General features: G+C 36.8%; 1 protein-coding gene and 1 long non-coding RNA gene across 2 annotated transcripts in view; one reads left to right on the forward strand and one right to left on the reverse strand.

Moving 5' to 3' along the window:
- Positions 1-19,471, forward strand: part of DKK2 (dickkopf Wnt signaling pathway inhibitor 2) — a 90,665-nt gene that overhangs the window by 19,632 nt on the left and 51,562 nt on the right. The window lies entirely within an intron of this gene.
- LOC118977156 (uncharacterized) lies at positions 12,032-15,391 on the reverse strand. The gene is made up of 3 exons (XR_005064463.1): positions 15,333-15,391; positions 14,139-14,253; positions 12,032-12,239 (listed from the first exon to the last, which is right to left on the reverse strand). It is a non-coding gene; the product is annotated as an uncharacterized LOC118977156 (long non-coding RNA).

Raw genomic sequence — 19,471 nt, forward strand, 5'->3', positions numbered from 1 at the left:
TTAACCTGCCCAGGACTCCTAGAAAAGCCTAGAAAGAGCGCTTCTTTTTTTGAATTATTGTTTCTTCACTCTCCATCCCAGCTATCTGTCTTCTGCTCCTCCTACCAGTCTGAATGAGTGTTTCTTCTCTAACTCGTTGGTTGTTAGACTTCCATACAGTTCGATTTTCTGGCAGTTCTTGTTGTTTTATGTTTTTAAATTTGTTGTTGTCCTTCTTTCGATTGTGTGTGGAGGCAAAGTGTTTCTACCTAACACTTCCATCTTGGCCGGAAGCTCAGGTTATTTTTTAATCCCATTTACAGGACTTAGTGTTTGTGTCTAAAGAGGGATGAAAAATACAGAGCTGTATTAGTTGATACTGTGGTATTGACAAATTAACCAATGACAGAGACTAGAGAGCCTAGGTATAGATTGAGCCATAGGCCATTAAAAGACAGAGGGCCCTTCCCAGTGTGATTCAGTTGGTTGGAGTGTCATCTCATTACTGTAAGGTTAGAAGTTCAATTCCAGTCAGGGCACATACCTGGTTTGTGGGTTCAATCTCTGGTTGGGGTGCATGTGATCCCTGGACAGTGCAAGTCTGGGGGGGCAACAGATCAATGCTTCTCTCTCACATTAATGTTTCTCTCTCTTTCTCCCCCCCGTGTTCTGTTTCTAAAAGCAATAAAAAATATCCTTAGGTGAGGATTAAAAAAAAGAGATAGAGAAAGAGGAACCATTTAAAAACTCATGCTGGATCCATTTTACCCCCGCCACTCCCATTATCCCTCTCCCCACTCTCCTTAGATTACTGTCAGTTTGTTCTTAATTTCAATGTCTCTGGTTATATATTCTTGCAGTGTGCTTTGTTGAATAGAGACAACTGTACTTGAACAAGAATAAAAAAAGTTCAAAAAACCAAGTATCTAAATGTAAATAAATAAATAATTGAATTTTAAAAATAAAAAATAAAAACTGATGCTGGAAAAAATAAATATCCATGTAGAAAAATTGATATTATAACATTACCTTACTATATACACCAATTAATTCCAAACGGACCAGTACTTATAAATAAGAAGAAAACACATTTAGAAGAAAATCTAATAAATATCTTTAAAGCATTGGATAAGAAGGGTTTTTAAAGCAAGACACTAACCAAAAAATGATAAATTGGATAAAGGTAATAATATGGGCCTATAAAATGACACTATAAAGGAAGTAGAATGTAGCTTAGTAACCCGGTGTTGCATGGGCACATATAGCCATCCAAACTCCTGTGTAACTATAGATCATTGTCTAGGATATTTAACAAATTCCTGTAAATTAAAGAGGAATTAAAAGGGAGACACTCTAATAAAAATGGGAAAAACACATGAACATGCATTTGACAGAACAGTAATGAAATAGTCAATAAATATTTGAATAGAGCCTCAAACGTATTCATAGTAAAAAAATGCAAATTAAGACACTGACCTTTCATTGTACACATACTGGATGATCAAAAATTAAGAAGTTAATAATACCAAATGTGTAGGAGAATATGTATATTATTATATTGTTCACGGGAGTCTAGTTGCTATAACCACTGGGAAATATCTCGTAACTCTAAAAATTCATATAGTCTGTGATGTAGCAACTTTGCTCCTGTATCACCCAGATACCCACTCTCATGTTTCGCTGCATTCATAAAAGGTTAACCTATTATTTTGAAGGAAACCGTTGGATGTTTTATAGTTTTAAATTGATAGCTTTTAACGAAGAATTACGGCTGCAGTTCAATTCAAAGAGCACACTGTGAGTATGGGTATTGTTTCACTATTCCTTTCCTAATTTTGTGGGAAGGCAGCCTTATTGTTTGTAAATAAAATCACTTAAGCAAAGGAAAACAGTTTTGGGGGGAGAGGGTTTTCTTGTTTTTAGTGTAAAAAGCATCTTAGTTACATCGGTAAAGTGTTGGTGAATTTCACAGACCGTAAAATGCTTTAGGATCCTTAGAGGCAAATAAAATCTTTTGAAGCACAAATTTGAGAAATTGAGAAACCTTCACCTGCAGCCAAATTCTTATTCCCTGTAATTCCAGAAGAATTCCCCCAGAATTAGAGATTTAGAAACTAGTTAATAAGTACTCATTTAAAGAAAAATATCTGTTAGCCAAGGAGTCAAAAATTGCTTTTTGCGCAACAAATTGCCTTGCTCCACTTTGATACTGATTCAAGAACATCCCTCCTATTGCTGTGTCAGAGTGAGGGCTGCGTGTTTGAAGTGCCTTACTTGAGAAAAATTACTGTTCCTTTATCCTTCCCTCAGCTGCAAGGTCCCTTGTTGAAGCCTGATTTCATAAATGTATTCTGAAATAAAATTTTATTTTTTATTTGCTGTACCCCTGCCAGCTGCAAACTTCTACCAGCCTTGTGCAATAATTAGTATATACGTTTCAAATAAGAACGCATCTTCTCTCTTCTATTGTCCCATTTGCGATTTCCAGCACTTCCGTGGCCTCTTCAGCTTTTTGTGTGCAGTGATACTTCATCAATACCGAGCACGCTTAGATTCTCCTGTGCTTCTTTCTAGGCCCGCACTGTCTCCTGACTCTCAGTGGCTCTGATTCTTGCCAGTGAAGATTAGCCCAGGCCCTTCCACAGCTGCAACATTACTTTTAAATTCCACTATTTTAATTTTATTTTTAAATCCATCAGTCCTCAAAACGTTACTAAATAAGCATTAGCCAAGGAAGGGCAAGTTACAGTTTTCTAGTTCTGAAATTAATGGGAAGTTTTTGTATATTTGAAGACAGTAGATAGCCACCCTTTCCAACTGATCTTTTAGAAGATTGTCTTTAATTCCTTCATATTAAAAATGTAAGTATAGGAAAGCGTTTCAGTTGTTGAGAAGACATACTTCATTCCACTTTGATAACCTTTGATTTGATATTTGTTTTCAATTACTTACCAGATTTGTAAAAACAAAATTCTCTGTTATTGGGCAGTTTATGAAAAGATATTACACATATTCAAATATTCCTGACTTTAGAGTAATTAATGACATTTCTTTTATATAATCCAATTTTGATTATATTTAGTCTTCATATTTCTACCTACTTTTGAAAATTTCTGCATAGTAAAGTATCAAGTCTACCATTAAAGTAATTTTATTTGACTTGGAAACAAATGCGAGCCTAATTAGACACTAAATAATTTGAAGTCTAGAGAAGGTTCAATTTGCATGTGTGTACATGTGTGTAAGTTATTGTTTTATATATGAAACACTAAAGGAACTTTGGCCCTTTTCCTTGCTCTTCTACATTGTGGCTAGGGTAAACTTTTAAAATCGCAGATCTGATGGTGGCTCCTTTAAGATAAAGTCTAATTGCTTTAACAGGACTTGGATGTCCTTGACTTACAAGACTGCTGATCTTTGCCTAATACACAGTCTTCCTTTTCCCATTACACAGTTTACCATTTTACTTGGCTAACTCTTACTTATCCTTCAGGCCTTATTGAGCTTCTTAAGACAAAATAAGATTCCTAGGTGTCCAAAGTGTTTCAGTAGTACCCTATATTTATTCTCATAAGTGTTGCTATTCTGAATATGTTTGGTCAGTGTTACCTCGCACTCCCCATTCCTACCCACACTGAAATATCACATCTTTTTCACTATTGTATACTCAGTGAAGCACAATAACAAACACAGAGCAAATATATAGTAAATATTACTTGAATGAATGAATTAATGTTGAATTACAAATGCTTTGAAGTCCTTCTAAACCCTGAAATATAATTCTATGTTGCTTTTAATGTAGTCTACTTAGGTTTTAATGGTGATGATTAGAAAATAGCTATTTTCTTTTGACCCTGTTTATATCACAGGCTGAAACATAACTAGGGAACATTGAAGTTGAATATAATGAGGTGCAGCCAAGAAGGGAGTAAGGGTCAGGAGATGAGACTAGGGGTCTAGTCTGGATAATTTCGCATTCTGAGAATTGGTGTGTCCCAAGGAGTCAACAAACTTGTATAATAAAATGCAATTGCCTCCCACTATTTACCTCAAGTTAACAATATGAAATGTGTCATTGTATGTCTTCTTGCCATTCAGCATGACTCCATCCACGAGCAAACCAGCTCCTAAGCACTAGAATCACCAGATGCCCAAGCTGTGCCTCAGACTGATTAAATCAAACCTTCTGGGTAAAATCTAGGCATTATTAGTTCTTAAAGTTCTTCAGGTGATTTCAGTGCACAGTCAACTGGATATCCACTGCACTTGAAGTTGACAACAACTGTTGATTGGGAGTCTCATTAAGCTCCACGAACACGCTCGAGTAAAGACATCTATGGGTTAGAAAATTGCCACCTGTGGTGAGGTGTAGCACTACTACACATACGGCATTTGATTTTTCTCAAACATTTCTTGTTTTGTAGTGGTGTCATTTAAAACTAGATTTATTTTAAAATATTAATAAAGTCTCAAATGGAGTCACTGTATTTTCAGGAGTGTTGAGAAAAATGGCTACCTTGGAAAAAGGAGATAATACCTTTGGAAAAAAACAACCTGTTTCCTATTGCCACCTTCCTTACACCTATGCTGAAAAAACCCTAAAATTCTTGTTACCACTTGAAGAGAGAAGAGAGCCTTTGTTACTCTTCAATCCATCAACACAGAAGAGATATCTTCAACTTTCATGTAGGCACTTCAGTGTAAGCACAAACTTAAAAATGAACACAAACGTCTTTAAAAAAAGAATTCAGGATCATTCTACAGTGGAAACAATCATTAACCTAAAAAAGGAAAGTTACTATAATAGTTGGTCTTTTAAGATTTATGCACCCGTTTATTTAATCTATTAGCTCTGAAAGTATGAAGCTCTGTTTTAAGGAATGTCCTCTTGTTACATCTAAAACGCTATCCCTTTGAAAAGTTTTCACAGTCTATCAATCTTCGACATGTTTGTCATATCAGCATTCCTTATTTCCCTTCACTGTCACCTCCAAAAAAATGCATTTCACAACCAAAGAAGGTTAAGATTTCATTTCAATTTGCTCTAAATGCTGTATTTTGCAATCAAAATTTGAGAACATTATGTTTGTCAAAAGGTTCTTATTTAAGTTACATATTTCCTTTATTTTCTTCTGATTTGTTTTATACAAAAACAGAACACAAGCCAGAGATTGTCACATGCCTTTTCACTCCTTTTACTTGAGTCAAATTGGAGGTGTGCAGTGTGGGTGTGCAAAAAGGAGTGAGCAAAGGGTAAAAAAAAGTGGAAACCACCTGTACTTAATTCAGCCATCAAATGAATCCTAGTGTTTAACACTTGACAAATACCGTGCACTTAAATTGATCTTGAAGTCACTGTTGATTTCAACCAGACCCTAGAAATTCGACCCAGACAAACAGCATCGGTCACCAAAAGACTGTTTGCTGAAGGTGCTCTTTCCCCATAAGCAGGTGCTGCTAAGCATCCAAAGAGACCAAGGAGGACTCTTGCCCTTGGGTTTAATTAGATTATATAGAAAAACGGACTGCCTTGGTATCATCATTGAGCTGTTGAAATTCTTCCGTCTGAACCATGCTGTAACACCACATCGTCAAAACTATATATTCAAATAATGATCATTAATAACAGAAAAACACTGCTTGTTTTTTCTTAAAAGTCACTTTAATGCAAGCCTTCCAACAATTACCTTTCAGCACTTTAATTTTTATTTCCAACATTCTCTTTCTAGCTCATTAACTATACTGTATGGATCACTTTCTCAGTTTAGTTTTTATTTTCTTTCTGGAGCTCTGGGGAAGAATCCATTTCCTGGACTTTTTCAGCTTCTAGAGACGACCCACACTCCTTGGTTTACGGGACCCACTGCCTCTGTTGTGGAAGCCAGCAACAGCAAGTGCGGTCCTTTCACATTGCATCTCTCTGACCCTTCTTCTTTAGTGACACCGCTAAGCCTTGTAGTTCTTCTGACTCTAGCCTGGAAAGTTTCTCCAGTTTTAAAGACCTTTGTGAGTTGATTGGCCTTGCCCAGATATTCCAGAATGATCTCCCCACCCCAAGATTTTTAATACCTGCAAAGTCCATTTTGTCCCAGGTTTTGAAGATTGGATATGGACATCATTGGGGACCATTATTCTTCCTACAGCAACATGTATGACCTTTAGGTAGTTATTTTGTGTATGACATCTGTAATTTTGTTGAATTATAGAAGTATACAATTATGTAAATTTAAACATTTTACAGGAAGTATTTTTTGGCAATAGCAGATGACTTGTGGTTAATGGTAGGATAGATGTTACTAAATTCTTATTTGGGGTTTTGGTCTAAATCAACCTTGACATTTCTTAGGAAGTCATCATTGTGAATTCTAGCATGGGCCTATCAATACAATCCATTTTCTCCTTATTACTGGAATATATTGCTGGAATTGTGATATGTCTGAGTACCAGATGCTATAGTTAGAAGATGAAACATGTGTATCTCTAATCACTACAGTCACAATAAAGTTAGACATCACAATATTACAATATAAGAAATACTTTGGAACTCAGTAACTTGGTAGAATACTAATACTCTCAATCTCTCACTTACTCTGATTATACAGTTTGGAAAGGTGGGTTTAATTTAAATTGTTTTTTCCTCTTGCACTCTATTTTATGGATGCTTGTGTTCTCTCCCCCAATCCATATACTGTTATGAATATGTCACATTGAACCATGTTGCTTCACAAATTCTACTTTTGACTCTCTCTCACAGGAAGAGAAATAAGTAAAACAAATAGAGCATGTGAATTCCATCCTATCAGTTTTTCTGTCATAATTCATTTGGAATACAAGAATTATACAACTTCTTACCGCAATGCTTCTCAAATCATAACATGCATACAAATTACCTGTGTATCTGATTACAATGCCAATCTTCATCCGCAGATCCTGGGTGAACCTAATATTTTGCATTTTAACAAAGTTCCGGGTAATGCAATGATGCTGGACCTAGTCGTACCTTACAGATGATGTGCTGTTGCCACGGTAACCCTGTGGCAGGGAAGAAAGCTGATTTGGGTGTTTGGTGTATGTACTTGGCTAAGGAACCAAAGGAGTGGAGCTGCCTTCTGTGGGATTATAACTAAACATGTCTATGTTTGAATCTCACCGAAGCAGAACTTCAGGACAACACCACTGAGCCCTTGGCTCAATGTCAGCGAAGGCTGGTGGGATTGCTCACTGAAGTGGAATCCCAATGCCTTTCAGGTCGGCCAAAGGCACAGTCAGCAGTGAAGCGTGCCTGTGAGTGTATGTAGAGCATGAGCACTTCTGTTAGGACTGGAATGGTGGTAAACTATGCTGGGGCATGGGGAAGCCAGAGGACAGTCTGGTGGAGGTTTGTAGCAGTCCTGTGCAAATCCCTTGTCTGATGTGAGTATAGAGGACAAAGCCTGAGCCATCTAAGTGCTGCTTCTGTTCAAAGTTTCCCTCAGAGTAGCAGGCACATGTGGAGAACACAATATGAAGAGAAAGGCAAAGATCTGCAAGCCAAGGATCTCCAAAAATTGTTAACAACCGCCACATGCCTTGGGAGGGAGAAGAAAGGAACAAATTCTCCCTCAGCACTCAGAAGAAAACAGCCCTGCCTCATAAGTAACGAGGTTTTAGTGGACTTGCACTATGAAGGATTTCATTTTTAATTCACCCAAAATCCTGTGGTAGATGCCATGAAGTACATGTTATTAGTCCTGTATGAGATGTGATAACTTATATGATACTCTACTAAGCATTTTATGTATGTCATCTGATTTAATTCAGATACCAGTGTCAAAAAATGGGTATTATCCCCATTTTACTGAAAAGGAGGCAAGAGCTGAGACAAGTCAAATGATTTGTTCAAGATCACACAACGTTTAGGTGGCACAGCCAAACTCAAATACATTTATGTTATTCTAGGATCTGGAATTTTGATCACTGTTATTTGATAGTTATTTAAACAGGGAGTAATCGAAAACTCCAGTTTCAGAAGTCGGAATATTACAACAAGGCTAATTTTCAATTTTATACCATTTTTAGGACATACCAAAGTTGCTTTTGACTCAACATTTGTTCAGTGACTAGTGGTTTTTTCTTTCTTTTCCTTTTTTTCTTATTTTTCCTTTTTGGCAGTAAAAATCATTGAGCCAGCAAAGCAGAAGCATGTGCAGCCCTGCAGCAGATAAACATTTTCCATTCACATTTTGAAGAGAATAAAACAGCCAAATAAAAGAACCCAAATGGCAAACACTGTAAAGTCATTCTTTCATAAAAATATATTTTTGGTGAAGAGGTCTTTCATTTGGAAATTAGATCCAGCTTCTGCTTATGGAAAAAGCAAGTAAAAGGCAGGGAGAACCAGTAGGTCTGCTAACCATATAGTCAAACAACAATACTTAGAATTCCAGAATACGAAAATATACACTTAAAATATTTGAACAATTTATTTGCATATCTGTACACTGTGAAATCAGGCATTGTGAAGAAACAGAGTATTGTAACTTGTTCAATGATATAATTCAGGACAGATTTTTTTTCTTCTTGAACATGGCTTTGAAATTGAAGATTTCTTTCTTCAAAGGAAGATGAAAATGTCATTATGCACCAAGTATAAAAATTAAGTACAGGTTAAGATTTTCATGGCAGGTAACATTTCGTTCCCTGCTCATCTTTGATTGGGTGGGTGTATCTCATATCAGAAGAGACCAATGGTGAGGTGACCAGTGAAGAGACCGAAGTAGTCTAGTAAAGGTGATAATGTAAGGATGAAGTTTTCACATTCTACAGGACAATGGTTTTCCCCCCCGTTGTGAATTCAGACTGCTTATTTTTCTTCATCATTCCAGAAATTGTCTTCAATGATTGTTGTGTGCTTTTCTTTATGGGAAACAAATATAAAATTTTATATAGGTTAAAAAACAATAGTTCATTCTTTTGTACACATAAGATACTGTCTGTCCACTAAGAGCAAGACAATGCAGCTAAGTGGTGTTGAAAAGTGGAAAACGGTGATCTCTGCCTTGTGGGACCTTAACACCTGCAAACGATCTGGGATAAGAGGAAAAGAAAAGAAAGAATGCATTGCTCTTTACTGAGCAGGAGATACCTCCCAAGCTTGGGGCTGAGAGCTTTAAATAGATCATTTAATCCTTACAATAATCAGCACTAGTTGATATAAGTGCCACTTCTGGTGCATTGAAAAGCTATTTTTGTTAATTTAGTTCTGAAAGTAGGAACATCACCACATATATGAGAGTTGAATTGTGTTATTTGGAAAATTCTTAGAAGAGGAAAGACTTTAGGATTACCAAGATCTCCGTGAATTTTCTAGGGCTGCTATCACAAAACACCACCAACTGGGTGGTTTAAAAAGACAGAAATTGATTCCCTCACAGATGTGGAGGGGAGAATTCCGAATCGAGGTGTTTGTGAACCATGATCCCTTGGAAAGAGGCTATAGGGAAGGCCTCTTTCTTGCTACGTCCTAGCATCTGATGGTTGTTGACAATTCTTGACATTCCTTAGCTTTGTCTGTTGTACAGGCTTGTGACGCTGCACAGTTATAGCACCTGGTCTTATTGGGGCTTTATGTTTCTGAGATGACAGTAAGGTGTTTTGGTTTTGTTTTTTCCTTTTTTTAGCAGAGGGAAGAGCCTGTCCACAGGAAACAGAAGAAAGTGAAAAGAGGTCAATCTTTAGACCAGTCATACCTGACTCTTCCCTTCCAGGAAGCTTCAAATCTGTGATCTTGGAACCAGTCGAAATTAGTACAGTTCAGGTAGTAGAACCCCGAGTGACTACTTCCCTGACCTCTCACAGATTTTGATGACAGTAAAATCTAAACTTCCTAGGTGTATCCTGTGGACAAGAGACTGAATTCAAATTTCAGTGTCCTCATTTGAACGTAAAATTCATTGCATGAGGGCTCTATGAGACAAGACATTTAAAGGGTCTGGCATCATGTCTGACACATAATGAACAGAGATGTTTGTTTTCTTCCTTTGTCCTTTGGCTTACATGGGTACACTGTTATTTCAAAGGGGTCATCATTTAGGAAACCTGTGTATGCCCCCGTATTTTAGCATATAGAATAGGAAAAATAGTAAACTAAAAAATTAGCATACACCAACCACAAACATACTGAAAAGTTACCAAATAAATTAAATTTTGCAGGTTTGAGTCTCCCTTTTACTCCTTGAGTAAAAGCCATCACTCTGAGCAATAATATTTCAGGTGCTGAAAGTAGTTTAGTGTCCAGTGTTACAAAATTGATGTTGGAAGTTTTGCTTGGATTAAAAAACCCATAATAATTTTGTCCAAATATTGTAAATAACATTCTTTATTCCAATTGAAATGAGTGCTATATTGCTGATAAATAGAGCAGAATCACTATAATTTTCCCTAGCCATTAACATTATTTCAAAACTATGAACTGTGGGTTTTTTTTTCAGTCTAAAGCACTAGCAAAGAAAAATCCATAGTAAAAACAAATTCGCCATTAAAGCTATTGTTTTAAATATTGTGTCTGCTAATGTTTATATTCTATTTTATCACCCCTCTACATAATATCCTTTTCTCCAATTATGTATGCTTTTACCAGTTCTTTGTGCATTTATTTTCACATTACATATTTTATCACATTTATTCAATTTTTTTAATGATAAGGTTTCAAAACATTGACCTTTTTATGGGCACAATTTAAAATACTCTAGTTTATAATAAAATTTTTCATTAAACACATATCTGTAGAGTATTAAAATGACAGATAGAAAAGTACAATAATTTTACTTAATTTTTAATTATCTATTATTTACGTAGCCACATGTTTTCTAACTAAAGAAATAAAGGTTGAATTAGAAAAGTATCCTTGAAAAAAGATAAATGTTTAGGTATATTCATGTATACACAAACATATATGCACATACACACATATTTATATTTTAAATTTTTCTTTATAAAGTAGGGTTGCACCTGATTCTTAAAACCCTACTCTGTACAATGACCCAGGCCTGTGCTCACTTATACCTCAGCTGTGGATCTCAGAGTAACTCTAGAAGGTAGGTGCAGAATTATCATCAGGATGACAAGGTAATTTGCTTAAGAACACAAACAAACTCTGAGATCAGGATAATAATCCAGGTCTTCCTGATTTCACCTGATTTCAAAGTTTGTATGCTTTCTCTGAAGCCAATTCCTGCCTCGCCTTCCCTAAAGAAATGTAAAGTGGTAACTCTACGGAGTTCCTTTTCACACCTATTGGCTTATGTCAGTGAACCCATTTTACTGTTGCAATTGTTCCTCTAGAATTTTTGCACATAGTATTCAGGAAGTTATTTTTATCAATTGTCAAATTACACGCTGTAACATGATCAATTTAGGTGACAAAATTGCTTAGGATACTGCCTCAGACATACGCTTGTAATGTATGGGTAGTACTCAATGTGAAGCATAATTTAATGCTGTCCGTAATTAGCACAAATAAACTGATTTTTCATTCTAAACAGAACATAGGGCAATTTTTCTGATTATCCATAGCTATTCAGATATGGCTTATCTTAAGAAAATTTGGCAACAAATTTATTAGGCCTACAATATTGGGAAGTATTGTTACTTCAAAGAACTATTACCTTTATATGAGAATCTAGTAAAGATTTTTATTTAAAATATTATAATTTGTTAAATAACTATCCTTTTTTTGACTAGAACTTCTGACTTAAATGAAATTTATTGTAAACTGCTTGCTGGCCTCCATTACGGAGATCGCTTTTGGAGGGAACATTGATGATCGAACTTACTGAAGTAAACAAGGGATATAAATAGCCGCTTATGCTCTTGCATAGCCCAAATGATTGCAACAATTTGACAGAAGATTGTGGATACACTTTATGTCCTCTTCTTCCAGAAGAAACTTAAGCAAAAGTAATTGCTTTGTGGCCAGAGAAAGGGCTACCACATGGTGAGTTTGAAACAGAATGGAGTAGAAAAGCCCAGTACATTGAAAATAGATTAGAAAATATGACTCATTTATAAATGTCCCTTTGCTTGGATATTGCAAAGTTTCTATGTTTGGCATTCTTCTGCTTCTCCTATTTAAACGCTCAAAAAGATGTTCAAAAAGCATCTAATATGCCAGACAAGCTCTGGATCATCCATGTTCTTGAATAGTCTTGACAGCTTGAAGACTGTAATTCTAGAAACAGGAGCCGATATTAAAAGCATCTGCATATGTTCTCCATTATTTCCTGAGAAGAAAACAATAGTTAGGTGAGATTACACTCTCATGGAATCCATTTTCATCAAATAGGTACGTTTAGTCAGCTGTAATTGGGTAGATCATAAAAAAGAAAACTATTTTCTTACAATGAGAAAAAAAGTGTATAATTCCTATTAAAAAACATCTGAGTAATCAATTACACATACATGCATAAATGTAGACCTGAGTATTGATTTCAATACACCTGAGTCTCAGAGATTTTTGAGAAGAAAATTTAGTATTTAAGCTACTAGGGTCTTTATCATGGATATTTTGATTTTCAGACTTCATGTGTTCCTGTCCTCCAATAACTTCTTTGAATAAAATTGCAAGGAAGTGTTTTAGTTGGTGCAGTAAAGCACCGAGCATTTTGAATGCTGAGGAAATTAAGAAAGATACAGAAGGAAACTCCCCCAAAACCTGAATTATCTCCTGGAGGGTGGGCCCCTTGTAGTACAGTATTTCCCTCACTAGGTGAGTGTTCTGGGAACCCATCTGTATCAGTGTACCAGCCAATACATTTGCCCACTTCATGATGGGGTATTTAGGGGGCACCAGCCTACAGTGGGCTGAGCGTTCAGCAATTTTTGACCCAAAACGGCATAACCCTTGTGCTTCACCCAATGAAGCCCCAGTGACTTTTTTTCATTGTTGTCCTGATGAAAAATTCCTCAAAGGAAAACGTTTTGTAGATATGGAAGAGGTGAAACAAAAATACAGCCGAAAAACTAAAAGGAGTCAAAATCGATTCATTCAAAAACTGTTTTGAGCAGTGGAACACACATCTTGATAGGTGAATTGCATCAAATGGAGAGTATTTTGAACTGAAGTTTAAACATGTAAGAATAATTACACATTTTTAATAAATAAGTGGAGGTGTTTTGGGGAGAGGTCCCCCTCCTATCTCCCGGGTGTGTGGCTAGTGGATTGGCTTCAAATAATCTATTGTTACTCTTGGTGAATTCTAATATTTCAGAAGACATTTAATTTATTTGTGTACTGTCATTGCATGTATAATGTGATCATATATCCCCACCAACATATGCAACACTTTGCTGCTAAAAATATCTGAAAACTATTTCACAGGATGAACAAATAAAATGACTGAAACTTTTTAACGCCGAAAAAATGTCTAGCAGTATTTTGTGTTGATATAAAGTAATTGCTCATACATTCATTCAGACATTTATTTAACAAACATTTATTAAGAGCCTGGTATGTGTCAGGCCCTGGGCTACATGCTGATATAGAAAGAGCTCTTGCATTGTATAGTTAGTGTGATGAGAATAGTAATTCTCTGGAAAAGAAAGAGAGCATTAGGGCTAATGGGTAGGCATTACAGAGATTCAAGTTTGAGTTTTGCATAAGGTAAATTTTTGGAAAAGGCAGACATTTTATAAAAATAAATGGCTGTGTTTTTGTTATAGAACTCTTAGAGGTGTTCTGAATGTAATTGTGTGCCAACTTATGTGGAATATTTAATACATAATAGTTCTCAATGATTTGCTTTCAGAATCATGTGTCATTTATTATTAGTCAAATTAAAATAAGGTTCGCAGAGTTAACCTTGGCCTACACAAAAAGGCTGAACTAGATGTCAGACAGACACTCTGTAGAGAAAAAACCTGTGGTTGTATTCCTGTCACAACTGCCTTAGGAAGGAGAGAGCCAGTCTTGTGCAGCTGCTTTTCCTTGTTCTGCTAGTTATTAGACTAGCAAACAGGTCACCGAGAGAACCATGAAAACCTGTCTCCATCCCATGACCCAATAATTTTGTGTGTGAGGTTAATCACCAGACGTTGCCTTTGCTTTGATGTCTTGGAGTATGAGGGTAGTTGTGGCCTCCAAAATTTGCCAGCTTCAATATCCACATGATTTCATAGTTTACCTTAGAATTGTGAGCTCAAAAAAGTTCTTTCTTCATTCAGGGATGCTTTTTTTCCCCTGTTTGTAGCATATTAAACTTACATTCTGCTGTCTCTGAGAAGTGTCAGTTATCCTTCCTAGAAGTAGAAGGGGATCCTGCTCAGAACACTTGGAACAAGAAATCTCTAAGTTTATACTTTATTCTTGAGTTATATTTCTACATCTCTGTAAATTGAATCGTATTTTTAAAATCTCATTTACAAATTTTGTAGATGAGGTTAGATCTGTAGCTGAACACATCATTTAGAGATTCTGTGGTTCTGGAGATCCACAGTGACAAATCTAACCAAGTTTCTGTATAATTCTATTTGATTTTCACAAATGAAAGGTAGATTTCCAAAGTAATTTGGAAATTTCCATTTTTTGTTTGTTTTTTTAGATGTTTTTAATTTTTAATTCTTCAGAACTATTTTCCCCCATAAGATCTCCCTCAGCGTCTCAAAAATAGAGTTTGGGACAGATTTTCATATGGCTGATTAAGTAAATATAAGGAAGTAAAATTTCTTATGGATTTCTAATGAAGAGGGGTACTTAAAGTTACATAGAGTCCCCTCCTTAGTGACCTCATTCTGTGTGTGACAATGATTTGTTTTTCTTCTTACATTTGTAGGATTATAAAAATTAATATCAGGGATTTTATTTCTCAATTATTGCTTCAGCAAATAGGGAATAAGCAAGAGCACAATAAATTCTTTCTCTGTATTTAGAAACTGAGACTTTAAACTGAAAAATTAATAAATGGGACATTGGCAAAATTTCTGATATACAGTTTAATTTGTAGATTCTTATATAAAGTACTGTAAGTAGGAAAATCAACATATTTCCAACAATGCCTATCACTAAAAAATGAAATGAAAAGATTAACAATACTGCATATTTAATTTCTGATATTAATTCTTAGATACTGTCCTAGAAAATGACATTAGGACTATTATTACTCTTAATAAAACACTTCCTGTTATAAAATTATAGACACATGAAAAAGGAAAAATTGAATTTTAAGAAATTAGTATTTTAGATAATAGTTCTAGTGTGAAATATAATTAATACTACTAACAGTATCAATAATATTATCTATAACTGATGAACACTATTATTATAAAATAATATGCCAGCCTTGAGAAGTTCTTAGTGGTAGAATAATAGCATATTTTACCAGCCAAATGAACAAGGAAGTAAGTCCATCTGTCTCCGTGAAGCTGTTTGAGCTGAGTTCGCTGCCTGTGCCAGGTGCTGGTCAGACAAGAGCCCTTGTACTATGTGCTCTAGGGTCAGGTGAGCAGGACAGTCCTTGGAAGAGTCGCAGAACTTCAAAGGAGAGCAGCTGGGGGCCAGATGGGGCCAGTTATCGACAATAAAGGGCTAATTTACTAAGTTCCTTAGCAAGGTCTATTTACTCTTTGGGGCTCATTCTCCTATTATTTAATGCAAAGAAAGCCATGGTGTTGAAATCTAAAGGAGAAAAGGAGAATTGGTCTCTAACCTTTGATTTTTTTCTGCAATAGCTCCATATAAGCAATCCTTTGAATTGTTTAATTCAGTTATTATCAACTTTAATCGTGAAGTTGTAATGAGGATCTTGTGTGTGTGTGTGCGTGTGATTGTTTTGCAAGGCTTCTTTCTGGAAGAAACAGGCATATATGCATCTAAATCCTGGACCAAACTTGTGTAAGTAGACTGAAAAATTATCTTAAGTGAATGTGAATAAGTCTTCACGTGTGTTGTAGCCCCTTCGATTTTTGGAAATAGCAAGCCGTGCATGGCTTTTGTCCTAAGAGGTCTTAAACAGGTTGGTAACAGCCCAGAGAGAAGGAAAGCTAAATGGCCCTTTGGTGAGGGGGAGGACGGTATGTGAACTAAATAATGCAGAAGTGGCTACATACAGCGTCTGTTGGCAGTTACTATAAACCACAAAATGCTCTTAAAGTTCTTCAAACCGAATTACTTCAACCACTAGATAAGATTTCAGTGCACGATATTATTATGCTGTAGGCATTTTCCCTCTTCCAAGTTAATATTTTTTGTTTGGATTTTGGCTGGGTAAGTTCCTTTGTTGGTCAGCCACAACATTTCCATTAACTCACATAAATTCCCCATCTCACAACTCTTGCCAGTTTTCTCCCTGCCCAAACAGGATAGATAACATTAGCAGTGGTGTGTGAAACATCTAAAATTAAAATTATTTTTCCCACAGCTTCCGACCACTGGATTGTGGATAACTTCAGTATTATTTACAACCTTCCCAATCAGAGCAATGAATGTGGGAATACTTTTAATTTTAACTAGGAACTAAATCTTCATGCATTAGATTAGAAACTATTCATGATTTTTTAAAAATAAAGGAACACCAGAGTTGCTTTAGAGGTAACTTTTTGACCTTGTGATCTAGTTGGCCTGTTTGGACTGCCCAGAACAGTGGTCACTGGGAGCTGGTATGACTTCCCTGTCCACGTTCTAACAGCAAGGAGTTACACATTAAGCCTCATGGGCCTAACCCAGCAACCCAATCAGTCAGCAATCCAAGTGGCCAACCTATTTACTCAAGCGAATTGTGAAGGAACTTGGTCTTCATGGATACTGTGGCAATGGCCACATGGGTAAAGTTAGCTAGTATTTCAGAGTTCAAACAGACTAGAGAAATGAACCTAATCCTGGGATAATGCAGAGCTTCCATTTATTGAGCACTTTATCACGGGCTAAGTACTTCATATATATAATCTCTTGAATTACTGACAACCCAGAGAGATAAATATTATTTTTCAAATTATGCAGATATATGGGCATAGCTTACTTAAACAATTTCCCCAAGGATATATGGTCACCAAAAGAACCAAAATTTAAGCAAGACTCCAGAGCTGTGCTTTGAACCATTCATTACCCCACACTATTTAATTGAGTCCTGGTTAGCCAGCTTTTGGAAGAATGGAAAAAAATAAACTTCTCTGCACTTGAACTCATTCAAAGGAACCCCAAGAGAGGCCCGGAGTAGTTTTCTGAAATACTCATACGGGGTCTTCTTAGCTCCAAAAAAGGTCCCCATTTAATCCATACACAGCCCTGTTTCTTTCTCAGAGGGCGCAGGAGCACCCAGTGGGACCTTACTTAGACATCTCCATAGCAACAATGACAACAATGAGCCCAAAGCATTTTTTCATCTCCTGCTAAGCACTAAGCATTTCCTAGTTGACCTTCACAACAATCCTATAATGTAAGTTCTCATGGTCTAGGGGCAGCGTGTATTACAGCAGGGGGGAGATTTTTTAATTCAAATATATGTGTGAAACACTACCTATTGTATTCTCTTTTTAATTATTCACGTTTCACATTAGCCTAGTGAATGCTCTGAATTCTGCAATAAGAACATCTCTGTTTTAGCCAGCATATCCCAGATTTATTTTAATATACATTCCCCTCTACACCAGCATCTATTAACATCTCATGGAGTACAGACTGATGATTGCTCTTCCAGACTGTCAATAAGAGCCTGAGTTCAGAAGCCAACTCATGGGAAAAGCTCTAATGGCCAGGAGGGGCTGGGGAAGGGCGGCAGGTGGGAAGGGATGTTTCTCCAGTAATTCTGGGGACCACACGAGAGACACTGGACTCAGGAGAGCAAAGCAGCATTTCACGTGTTGGAGAGCTTTTTGCCAGTACAAAAATATGCGAAATATTTGGCACTTCATCGCAGGTTGGCACTCAACCAAACCAAACCTTTCGCATTTCTCCTATTTCCTAATGCAAATCATTCATTTAATAATAAGGTGATTCCAAGACTCAGGGAAGAGTAGCACCACATATGTAATTGCCGATGATAGGATAACTGTGCTCGAGCGTAGATAATCTTATTACAAGTATGTACTTGCAAAATTATTAATCTTTCATGGCCTGCTGCTGATCTCAGACCTCTGAGGACACACTGAGCAAGTGACTTGGATTCAACATCGGGTCACCTTTCTAGATTTAAGGGATCATTCAGAGTTTAGTGTTAAGATGGAAATAAGAAAAAGCCATGTGAGGTCGGCCGCAGGAACAACTGGGAGAGCCCCCGAGTGGCACATGCGTGCTGGGGTGAACGGTCACTGAAGTGCAGTGTCTGGAGCTGAGGATGCAGGGGCTGAAGGCTCGCTGGGGCTTCAGAAAGCTTGAGCCCCAGTGACCAACCTCAATAATGGGTGGGATCTGGAACCACACAGGTGGGGAAAACAGTATTCTGATGTGGATACATGTATCCACGTGTGTGTGTATGTGTGGAGGAGACCTGGTGAAAAAAGGAGTCCGTGTGAAACAAAAGTACTGTGACAAAGGCAGCCAGCATTCTGGAAATTACAATAACTTGATCTGGCTGCACAGATGTGCTCATATGAGACTGTAGAAAGGTAGGTTAAATTCAAGGTAGGTAGTGTTTTGAAGAGCCAGGCCAAGAGTTAGGATCTGTGTTGGTGGTAGAAAGAGAACCCTGAAGGCTCGAGAGCCGTGGGATGACAGAAAAACTGTGTTAGGAAGAATCATGGAAGGGAGCTGGGTGAGATAATGTGGAAGGAAACAGAGGGCAGAGGACCATACGGCAGGCCCAGGCCCAGGCGTCAGCATGATGAAAACCTGGGGTTTACATGCTGTGAACAAAACTGAAAGGGGGGCCTTGAAGGATTGCTGGACAGAAGGGTGAAGACAGCTGCAGAAGAATGCAGGTGTACAAACTTGGTGATTCCTGAAACGGGGGTTAAAATAATGAACTCTGAACCACACTTTAACCATGCAGCACATCCATCTTGGCAATAATGTATCCTAAGTAATTATGCTGTTAATATAAATTCATTATTTTATACAAAAGGTAACGTTTCAATAATTGTTTGCAAAATTATTTTTCAAAGGAATTTTCTTATTCTGTTGCAAAGAAAAGAAATGTGCTCGCATAATTTGTGAGGCTATATTAACTATCTTCCCCAAGTGGTGTCTGCCATTGATTCATATGGGAAGGGCATTCTTCCTTAATCCTGTACTGACACAGAACAAAAATTTTAAGCCAAAAAGGAAATAATCTGATGCTTGTTCTATTTTGCATCCTACCCTCAAAGTCTATGCTACTGCTTTCAGCTTCCTTCTGATCACCATTTTCTTCTAAATATATGGAAGGGAGAGATAAAAAGGTAGCTAGGCCTTCTTTTTTTGAACATTGAGTACAGAGGGGCGGGATGCAAAAAAACCCCAATTTATTTATTAAAAAGTTTGTGTTTATTTTTACATGTTCAAACTTCAATCACTGTCAGAGTACTCTCCATTTGATGCACTGCACCC

Source organism: Sturnira hondurensis, unplaced genomic scaffold (genome assembly GCF_014824575.4).
Source record: "Sturnira hondurensis isolate 20B ecotype Veracruz unplaced genomic scaffold, ASM1482457v3 Scaffold0021214, whole genome shotgun sequence".
NCBI lineage: Eukaryota > Metazoa > Chordata > Mammalia > Chiroptera > Phyllostomidae > Sturnira > Sturnira hondurensis.